At 41.2% G+C, this 11,857-nt stretch overlaps 1 pseudogene; it reads right to left on the bottom strand.

The window, feature by feature from the left end:
* Positions 1–420: 420 nt before the first annotated feature.
* On the bottom strand, positions 421–9,587 carry LOC125311231 (annotated as a pseudogene).
* Between the last annotated feature and the right edge of the window lie 2,270 nt (positions 9,588–11,857).

Here is an 11,857-nt window from a genome sequence, read left to right as displayed (position 1 = left end):
TAAAAAAACACACTCAAAAGCACCCACACACTTCAGCTGAATGACCGAGAGGGAGTGTGCTGTGCTGAGGAGCGAGAGCTGAGTTTGCAGTTTTGCTCTATAAAACACCCAAACGCACATCTGAGCATCAAAAGCTTGTTAATGGAAACCTCCATCAATAGGGACCCTACAGAACAGTGAGCAATGACCATGAGGCCCGGTTTTGAGGACTTTGTATTGATTCTACTCGCATATCACACATGCACGCAAACACACACATAAACACACTCACACAATATATGAATATGTCAATTGTCGTTTAGTAGTGACCACCTCCCCTGGCTTCAAATTCTCCCCCTTGTTTTTACCTCCACTTGCTCCCCACTTCAATCCACCACCTGCCCCCCTCTCCAAACCCCACCGCCACGCAAGTGCAGTAGTCTACTGGGAGGACTGGGAGGTGGGGTTATCGCTCTTGCTCTCCTGGCTGGAGGGAGCTTTGCTGTTCCAGGGGCTGTTGGCGCCCAGGGCCAGGGAGTTGTTGAAACTGTCCTCGTCGTCGATGCCATTGGCCGCATCAAACTGTGTGTTCTCCAGCCACGTGATCAGACACTCGTCCTCGTCCCCGAACTCCCCGCCCATCAGCGTGGGTTCGCCCACCACCATCACATCCTGCAGAGGACAGGAAGGGCCGCGAAAACATTATCCCCGCCACCGGGTTGGGTCGGGTGGGTGGACAGGGCAGCTGGCTCCCCTCACGGCTCCCCACCCAAAAAAAAAAAGACCTTAGCAGAGGACTGACGGAGAGTGAGGGGCTTTCAGTGCCAAAAAAGCTCTGGAATTACCATGGAGCTACATATTGGCCCATTTGTGTGGGATTTCAACAGGATTTCCACACCTGTCCATTATCTTTGTCATAACTGGACCTGTTAACACTTTTAACTTGTATCTAGATACAGGACTGCTGAGATGCACTATATAAAGCTCAGATGTCTTCTTAATTTTCAATTTATTTAGTAAAAGGTGTAGAACATACGACTAACGTTTCGATGTAGTCACATCTTCATCAGAGTCCTGGCCTGGTTTCACCGGATTGTTTGACAGAAGCGCGGAGAAACCTCCTTTGTCTACTGATGCACTATATAAAACTTGTCAGGTAAATCAAAAATGCCCAAAAAAGTAACAATCACTTTCGCTTCCCTCAGGAGTGCCCATTGCAGGGCCGACTCAGCCATGACCCTGTTCGACTGCCAGACGGTCAGTGAAGCACCCGACACCTTGGATCAACAACAGTCATCCTGGGAGGCCATTACAGCTCCGCGGACGGTCTCAGAAGCAGCTAGGCTGGGGGCACAGACTTCTGTGACTACCCGTGGCCGTATTTGCAAGAAATGTTTCTGTACATTGGCAGCTTTCTGTGAAGCTGAACACTCCGCTACCTGCCTCAGCGGCCTGTGAAAGGCTATTTAGCATCGCAGGACTTGTCTTCAGTCCAAGAAGAGTAAGACTGAATCAGGCCCGCGGGGTGGGTAATTGGGAGAATTCCTGGTGGGCCACTTCACTTTTGGGCCGGTCGAGGAAAAAAATATTGACATTTGTTACGTTAGTCTATCAAGTAGGACACGTTCCGCATTCTATGCATGACACCAATGCAATGCCTCTGCATGGGTTGTAACCTACGTGAGGGAGTTCTCCCCTCCCAAAAAGAGTTGGTTGGGTCCATATAGTCCGTCTTTTCCAAAAAGTTTTCTCAGATACGGATAGCCGAGCCGGCCCTATAGTAGACACAAGCGTCAGGATGGATGGATGGTAGAAAGAGGCCAGGAGAGACTGAGCAGCAGATCAACCAGTCGACCACTGAAAATGATGAGCCCGAAATTAGTGATGAGGAGGCCATGACTACAGGGAGGATAAATTAAAGTTATTTAATGTAAGAAAGAGCAATTACCCTACATGATAAACCTATATGCCTTGTTTGCTCAGAAGAGGGTGTAGTAAAGGAGTAGGCTAAATCACCAAACAACAATATAGCCTACTCATGCAAAAAACATGTAGCCTAATCATTAGTTCAATATGCCTCTTTGTGGAAGCGTGGGATAGGCTTTCTTTCTTTCTTTCTGTTTTTGTTAACTTGTGGAATAGTGTAATATTTTTTGTTAACTTCTCAGTTGAAGTGAATTATTATATAACCTTTACACATTTGTTGAACCATGGTACTAATAAAAACTACTGTACAGTAAGACCTGAAATGTGGCTTCATTTATCCAATTTCCACCACTATGGAAAACGTGGGCCGGTCCCAGGCACTGAATTCTGGCAAATTTGAAAACCAGCTTCTTTTGAAGATGAACAGAGAACAGACACCTTTTCAGTTTCAACTAATGACTGGCATATTAGTAGCTGCTGGACATAGGTGGCCTGTGTGTGTGTGTGAGAGAGTGAGATGGTGACCTGGGGAGTAAGCCCTAGAAATGCTCATATCACATGACCAAAACGTTTTCCCTACCAGCAGGTCATTTTTTAAAGAAATAATTTATTTTTAATTTTTACCTGAAGTTCATACAAAAGTGAAATTTCTGTTTCTGTTTTTTTCTGTCAGCTCTAAAAATATGCTGTTTGTTCTTTGAGCTTAAGAGAATTGTGCCTGAAAAGAATGTGATTTTGATTCGATGAGTGAGATTAAGAAGATATAGGAAGCCTGAATATGCTTTATGCTTTACTATAAGAAAGCCAAAATAAAGTTCAAAATAAAACCGCTTGCTTTTTACTTTTACTTCAAATACTTAAGTACATTAAATATCAGAAAATTACTTTTGATACTTAAGTACAGTATATATCAGATACTTTAAGACTTTTACTTAAGTAATATTCTGAAAGGTAACTTTCACTTCTACCAAAGTCTTTTTCTAGTCGATTTCTTGTACTTTTACTCAAGTATTGCTTTCTAGTACTTTATACAACACAGCTTACAGTTACCTGGCTGGCAAAACCAAAGCTGCTGGCGGGGCTTTTCTTGCTGTTGTTGTTATTGTTGCCGCCGCCCGTGCTCATGGTGCTGCCGCCGGACATCTTGCGTTTCCGCCGCTTATTGGGAACTTGTCTGGCTGGCTCGGCTGGGGGAGGTTCAGACATAAAGGGCTCTCGTCACATGGCTCTTTGGCACCTTTTTAGATTTTGATCAGTTCTGAAACTCCTTTAGAGAGAAATTTCTAAGTTTCTAAGTTATAATTTCTAAGTATTCACATGCCCACTCCTACAATTTACAATCCCGCAAGATCGCACAATATATGTTACGAAAAGCTGGAAACATCATTGTTGTTCATTGTGCATTCACTGTAAAAGTGAGCTGTGAGGAGGCTGTATTTTGTATTCCCATTACCTGGTGGAGCCACCATCCTTTGCCACTTCTGAAACAAGCAGGTCTTGAGGCAGTCTCGGGGACTGAGGCTGTAGGTCTTATGCCTGGACATGCATGGGCTCCAGGATCACACACAGCTGATGGAGGAGAAGGATGACAGCAAATTACTTTCTGCAGCAATTCATTGCTTTCTAAAGTTAACAAATTACCCCCGTCTTCCTTTTATGCGGAACAAACACCACGACCACATGAGTAACTGGTCTGACCAGTCTCTAGGTCAGTGCACCAAACTGAAATCTGAGATACAAAACCAAATTTAGTCTTTAACCTTTTAACCCCAATGATTTAGACAAAGCAATACTGCGGATAATGCTGCTGCTAGAATTCAACAAACATACTAGACACTGGAATATCTTTTAAAAGCACACTTACTCGGAGGTAGTTTAACGTGGAATTGGAGAGGCCGCATCGTGTGATGTTTTTTGACAGCTGCTCCAACATCTGGGGATCCTGGGCCTCAATGAAACCCACAATCTACACAGTTGGAGATTCTTACATGCATGGCCAGGATGCTGCGGGGTACCACCTCGCGATGCTGCCGTATGCTGAAGTGCCACGTCTTGATCCTTATCATATCGTCAAACATGAACATTATTTTTATTGCTTGTACTTGTCTTCTATCAAAACAGTTATTTCACATTAAGATAAACCATTTGTTTACAATTCCTAAAATTGTGTTGACAGGATCAATCTCAGAGATACATTAACAAAGTGGTCTTATTTAACAGCAATGGTGGTGCTATACCTGTGTGAACATGGGCTTTCCATTCTGTGTGACCATGATGTGTACTGATCGCAGTCCAAAGACACAAAATTGTTGTGAAAGGACTCCTTAGGATGCTTCAGAACATAAAAAAGCTCTGTAGGCCTAGCTCCCCCTTCAAAGATACTCCGGAAGTATCGGGGAATCAATGTCCGACCAATAGCTGTTGGAGGTAGGGGATAAATTGTTTTCAGTTATTACAATTAACTTGTAGGCGTTGTTAATTTCTTTATTTTTAAAATAAACTACTGATCAATGTCAATTATTACTTTCTTTCTTTGAATAACATAGGTGATAAATAGCACATAATGGCGTAGTAGATAACAGAACATTATTACAGTGCATGAAAATGCACTGTTCTGTTATCCGAAGTCTTCTATTATTATTATTATTATTATTGTTATTATTCTTCCCACCAAATTTCTGCATCTAATTCAGCTTTAACTGTAGACCATAGACCTAGGGGCCGTTTATACGAGAACGATTGCGAAGGAAGACGACAAAATATTTTATCATAAGTGCCTTTCGTTTACACGGCGACCCCGCCATCGGGGCTTGAAGACGCAAAAATCTGAAGACTCCTTCCAAAGTGTAGAGTTTTGAAGACGACCGGGTTATGTCTCCGCCTAAACGGCTAAACCAAAGATCCTTGATTACCTCTCTGGCTAAACTGTCAAATTAGAATGTCTGCGCATGACGTACCGGGGTTCTATCACACCACCACCCAGCGGTCTGGGATGCATATCCAATCGAATATCACATACTCTTGCGTCTTCATATAAACAAAGATTTCCCCCTGAGAATGCTCGTCTAAACGCGAATAAAAAAATGAAGACATGCCACTTCTGCGTCTTCTCTTTTCATCGTCACCGGATAAACGTAGCCTTAACATGGGCTGATGACATCACAATGGGCTAATTAACTTGATTTGCACCTGTATCAACTTCCAGCTGCTCACTACTAGGACCCATCAAAGGGCCAGTTAAACTGATTGCACCTGTATCAACTGCTTTCTGCTTAACTAGGCCAACTCTCTCTGTGTCTCTCCATTCTACAAGGATATAAGGCACATTCCATCCAACTTTCTATCCATTCATCCTCTTCAAACTATTCACTCATCCACCCATTAAACTATCGACCAACATCCATTAAACAATCTGCCCATCAACATCCATTCAACTTTCTGTCTATCAACATCCATTACACTATCTAAATTCAACTTTTAAACTATATACTCTGTCTCAGGCTTTAAGCATACAATCTGGCTCTATTAAGACTACAGATTCTGTTCCTATTTCCTCTGCCCACAACTGTTTCAAAATAAATGTCCTCACTACAATAATTCACTATTAAATAATTTAACTATTTAAACTACTCAACTATTTAACTGTTTAGACATTTCAACTGTCAGTTGTTATTAACTATGACTCCTGCCAACTGTTTCCAAATAAAAGTTTGTTTTGCATTTTATGGTAATATACAGTATTTTTATATTTTCTTGCACTGGTAATTTCCTCGAAATGACATTTTCTAGTTTAAGCTTACTATATCGTTTGGGCCCATCTTCCAGACAGAACGTAATGGTGAGCATGGCTAACCTGACCCTAGCCAGATGAATTTTGCTCCGCCTAGCTTCACTCATCCATCTGGAACCGATCCATTGAAGTGTTGCTTCAGAAGGCTGGGCCTAATCAAAAAATGCTTGCATATGACTGAATAAGCCACTTGTCCGTCATCCATTGACGTGCTACTTCAACCACTCACATCGAAGCCAACTCGTGACGCTAATAACAGTCTCACAGTCGCTTCTACTATGTCACATCTATGAAACTCCCGCCCTGCGTCCTGATTGGCTGTACCATAAAATCGGTTGCAGAAATCACTCTCAATGGAAGAGGTCCAAGATGGATGTGAGTGAAGCTAGGCGGAGCTAAGCGGAACGAAATTCATCTGGCTAGGGTCAGGTTAGAGCATGGCATCATCCTCAAAGAACTCGGTGGTGAAGGCATCCCACCATAAGTTGTCACAGTCCTGTGAATTCAGACCAAACACAGAGATGAAATATCAAAGCTGGCCCAGATGTGTTACTTGGTTATGCCTCTCTCTCACTGAACTGATAGCATCACTTGCTAACCAAACGAGAACATATCTATTCATTGGGAGCATAACATAAACATAACATACTTATGTGTCAAATGACTAAAAATGCAAGATTAGCAGTTCACAGTACTAGACTTGCCATTACTCACATTTGTTTTCTAACCACGCCAATGTTTTTTTTTTCTTCAAACAACAGTCTTACCTCTGTCACGTAGGGCTGTCACTTTACGTTCGAAAATCGATTGCACAATCGATTGGACCAAACAACACAAGTTTCGAAAACTAAAACAGGGAATCGATTTTAACCAAATATGTACACTATTAATTTTAAACGAATTAAACAAATAAAAAAAGATAGATGTAACAAAATTCACAAACAAGAATATAAAAGAATTCCGAAGTGCAGTAAGCATTGCGAAAGCTAAAAAGAAAATTCCCACCAATTTTACGCACCGGAAATGGCTGTTTCAATCAGCTGCTGTGCTGCTCGTGTTTTGCCAAAAAATGGAGGACAACGCGATCAACCTGTGGGACATGTAGAGAGACGAGTGATAGGCCCTAATAACTTGAGGAGTCGATGTGGAAGTACTTCGGATTTTTGGTATAGGCCTATCAAACTATGGAGAAGAACAAAGCGGTAGGCTATGCAAACTGTGCAATCGAGTTCTACGTAGGCGAAATTTGTTTGACATTTCTAATCGTAAACACAGACACAGCTACGTTGAAGCCTGCAGTCATGTTTGTCACTGATGTAATGGCAGTCCACTCGGCTTATTGTTTTTCGAGAATGTTGCACTCCTGTTTGTCATTGTGCACGAAACTTCAGAAATAATGCTGGCTTGCGTCTACAAGCGCCCTCTTTACGTTCGTCCTAATGCCTAGTTGTTTGTGGATTGGCATATTTGGCGTTGAAAATGGAAACGTCTTTAGAAAAAAAAAATCGAACATTTTTTTTTTTTTTTTTACAAAAGTGACAGCCCTGTCCAGTTCTGTAGCCGTTTATTAAGCTCAAATATTCTGTAGTCTGTCTGGTTCCCATACGGTGTGTGCCTCCTAAGAAAACAGAGATTGAACAGTTTAACAGTATACCAGGGGGGGTATTCCAGAAAGCAGGTTTACTGGCTTAACTGGGTATGTTAACCCAGAGTTAGCGGTAAACCTGGGATTTCAGTTCCAGAAAGCTCAAAAATGATCAGGCTATGTACTATGGTAACATAGGCTCTGAACTGAACTGGTTATGTAAAGCCAGAGTAAACCTGGGATTTCAGTTCCAGAAAACTAAAAAATGATCAGGCTATGTAAGTAACTATGGTAACATAGGCTCTGAACTTAACCTGGTAGGGGGTAGGTTTTGTTCAGGTTATGTTAAATTATGTTCGGTTATTTTAGTGCATGTTCAATCAGGCCGCTATTTTTACACTTGTCACGCAATGGCGTTTCATTTTGACGAAGGTCCGATTGACAAAGAAGCACAAAATCATATAATATTCATCCGTGCAATTCACCGTGAGAGGGCGATAAGACCACGACATCACATGATAGCCTATCCATTCTTTTCCAAACGAGTTTTTTAAGAGCGCTAGAGTTTTTCAGCTGAATCCTAAATATAGGCTACTTGAAAAGCATTCTCCATCCCTACATTACGCATGGTGGATTAGAATAGAATAAAATAAATCTTAGCTAGCTAGCCTACACCATATGGACATTTGTGTTTGGCTCACCAGACAGATGGACAAACAACATCTCAGACACATTGAAGATATAGGCTAATTAAAACAAGTACAGTACAAAAAAGGGGAAACATAGCCTATAGAAAATGAATAAATAAGTTTAAATATAGCTGTACAGCTCAGCCGGGTATGCATATTGTCACTAAGTTTGGTTAAGAATGCTGATGGCATTTGGGATAACATATTTTTTAATAGGCTACACACGCTCTCCGACTGGGAGTTTTTGTAGTGTTGGAGACGCAGAGCCTATCGGCAAGCTGTCGGTCGGTGCGTAAAGTTTGGCTTGTGCTAAAGCAGTTCCTGCGCAACTTCATTCGTTTTCCTGGACACAAACCCACGAGGATCATTAAAGTGTAGTTTCACCAACTGGCAGGTCAGCATCACTTATTAAATTTTCCAAATGTGCACCGAAATGTGTCCAATAGGCTACCCATGCCTTCCGACATTCACCCTTCCGATGATGGAGCGCAAAAGTTTAACTTGGCCCACAGCTGCAGGACCCGCGTTAAAATAGAAAATTACATTTGGGATTCTCAAAGAATTATATGGCCCACTCAATCTGTGACAACTAGGCTAAGCATCATTCAAAGCAGTCAATACAATACGTGATGTCCAGTGAATTATTTAATTGTTCTTTTGACATTAAATAGGCTATCTTAAACATACGCATTTACACGGTCAGTTAGGCTATTCTCTGCCAAGCAAGGTGCTCTTTTTTTGTTATTACAGTTCTCCTCCTCGTAAGCCTCGACTACTCCGCCTCTAAAAAATACTGTGCTCAATTCCTTTCGCCGGTTTCACTCATGATTTCGACTCTCAATAGATGATGCCTTTATAAGTTCGCCGTGAACGCGCACAACTCTAGGTTATCTAAAACAGGGTTGATTGAACTAACTGGTAACCGGTGTTTTGGAACCGACAGCTCGGGTTTAGTCGCCACAGGTTCAGACAACCCAGAGGTTAAGTTTTATCTCAGTGTTTGTTAAACCTCCTTTCTGGAATACCCCTCTGGGTAGACGGGGTGTTTGGTTAGTTGGCTACTCTATAAAAACGTATCACCATGAAACAAAAATCTACCCTATTCCCGGCTCCAAGTATGTAGGAGGGTACATTGGTGTGGGACTGAAAAGCCACAAACATGCAGTTAAATCTGATGCAATTCTACACAAGCACTCAGTAGAAAAAGGGCATAAGAGATATCTGCTGATGACTTATTAAAAAACTATCTCGGAGGAAGTAATAAGCTGATGATTATCTAACACAAGCACTGGGCTCTGTTAGCAGACCTACCCCACATCTCTGTCCAGCATGGTGCCTGGGTGGAAGGGGGAAAGGCACTACCGTTGGGTGGCTCCTTTGGGGAGTACAGCTTGAATTTTTTAGAGGAGCAGCCTATACCAAGACAAGAGAGAAAGGGTTGCTGAGTGAGCACCTGCGGCATGGTCAGAGTTCTAACACAGCTTTAAAACATTCCAACGATGGACCATACAGGCAAAGCCAAAATTCCACACAGGACATGGTTGCTGTGTCCATCATGGCACATCCCACATTTTTAACTTATCCCTGTGAGCGTTCTGCTTTCAGCTGAGTTTCTAGGGACCGTCTACAAAGTGCAAAACCGAAAGTGGATACAAATACATTTAAATAGCTTCACTGTTATTGAGCTAGTGCTTCCAAAATCATAGCACACAGCTAGTGCTTCCCTAGCAATACACTACACCTGCCAATTACGGGAAAAACAGACTCACCCTATTTATAATATATTTTTATTGGGGGTAAAATTCAATAGCTTCATTGGTATTGAGCCTACTCCTTCCAAAATCACAACACACATCTAGGGCCTCCCAAGCAACATGCTACAGCAGCTAATTATGGAAAAATGGACTCACCCTATTTATAACATATTTTTAATGGGGGGAAAATTCAATAGCTTCACTGTTATTGAGCCTAGTACTTCCAAAATCACAACACACATCTAGGGCCTCACTAGCAACATACCACACCAGCTAATTATGCAAAAAACGGACTCATTTATAATCTACCTTTAATGGTTAAAAAAATTCAATAGCTTCATTGTCATTGAGCCTAGTGCTTCCAAAATAACAACACACATCTAGGGCCTCACTAGCAACAGACTACACCTGCTAATTAGGGAAAAATGATTGCCCTATTTATAATATATATTTTAATGGGGAAGAAATTCAAAGCTTCACTGTTATTAAGCCTACTGCTTCCAAAATCACAACACACATCTAGGGCCTTCCAAGCAACATACTACAGCAGCTAATTATGAAAAAAATGGAATCTGCCTATTTATAATATATCTTTAATGGGGGACATTTTCGATAGCTTCACTGTTATTGAGCCTACTCCTTCAAAAATCACAACACACGTCTAGGGCCTCCCAAACAACATACTACACCTGCTGATTAGAAAAAAAATGACTTGCCCTATTTATAACATAATATTTAATGGGGATTCAATAACTTTGCTGTTATTGAGCCTATTACTTCCAAAATCACTCCACACATCTAGGGCCTCCCAAGCAACATACTACAGCAGCTAATTATGGAAAAATGGACTCACCCTATTTATAATATATTTTTATTTGAAAAATGTAAATAGTTTGACTATTTTTGAGTCTTGCACTTCCCAAGTCACTCCAGACATCCTGAGTCTCCCTATCTGCGACACCTACTACTTTGGTAAATTCTTGATCAGCCTATCTTTCATTAATCTTTATTGAAGAAAAAGTCAAGGCAAGCGGCAAGGCCATCCATGGAGAAAGACAGACCTGGCATGTTAGAGCTGGGCTGTCACAATAGAAACTTTAGATGTTTAGTACAACCGAAGGGAGACCCTTGATGTGTACAAGGATTGTGGAAGCGCTAGACTCAATAACAGTGAAGCCATTGACATTTTCCTCTGAAATAAATCATGAAAAATAGACCGAGCCAGGTCTTGCCATACTACAAGGTGTAGTATGTTCCTAGGGAGACCCTATATTTGTGGAGTGCTTTTTGAGGCACTATATTCAATAAGAGAGAAGGTATTGAATTTATTCTCCAATACAAAATCATTAAAAATAGGCTGCATAATTTCCCAAAACAAGCAGGTGTAGTCTGTTGATGGGAAGTCCCTAGATGTGTGAAGTGATTTTGGAAGCACTGGGCTTAATAACAATTAAGCTATTGAATTTTTTACCAAATAAAAACATATAAATAGGCTAAGCCAGCTTTTCCCAAATTAGCAGGTGTAGTATGTTAATAGGGAGGACCTAGATGTGTGTTGTGAGACTGAAGCTATTGCATTTTATCCCCAATAAAAATATATTATAATTAGGCTGAACATAATTTACCAAAACAAGAAGGTGTAGTATGTTGATAGGGAGGCCCTAGATGTGTGTAGTGACTTTGGAAGCACTATGCTCCAACAGGGTGAAGCTATTGAATTTCCCCCCCATACAAAATATGTTATAAATATGGCAAGTAATTTTTTCCATAATTAGCAGGTGTAGTCTGTTGCTAGTGAGGCCCTACATGTGTGTTGTGATTTTGGAAGTACTAGGCTCAATAACAGTGAAGCTATTGAATTTTCCCCCCATAAAAAATATATTATAAATAGGGTGAGTCCGTTTTTCCATAATTAGCTGGTGTAGTATGTTCCTAGTGAGGCCCTAGATGTGTGTTGTGGTTTTGGAAGCAATAGGCTCGATGACAATGAAGCTATTGAATTTTACCCCCATTAAAAATATATTATAAATAGTGCGAGTCAATTTTTCCATAATTAGCTGCTGTAGCATGTTGCTTGGGAAGCCCTATATGTGTGTTTGATTTTGGAAGGAGTAGGCTCAATAACAGTGAAGCT

The sequence above is a fragment of the Alosa alosa genome, chromosome 18, assembly GCF_017589495.1.
Source record: "Alosa alosa isolate M-15738 ecotype Scorff River chromosome 18, AALO_Geno_1.1, whole genome shotgun sequence".
Classification (NCBI taxonomy): domain Eukaryota; kingdom Metazoa; phylum Chordata; class Actinopteri; order Clupeiformes; family Clupeidae; genus Alosa; species Alosa alosa.
This window is presented reverse-complemented; position numbering and strand designations above follow the sequence as displayed.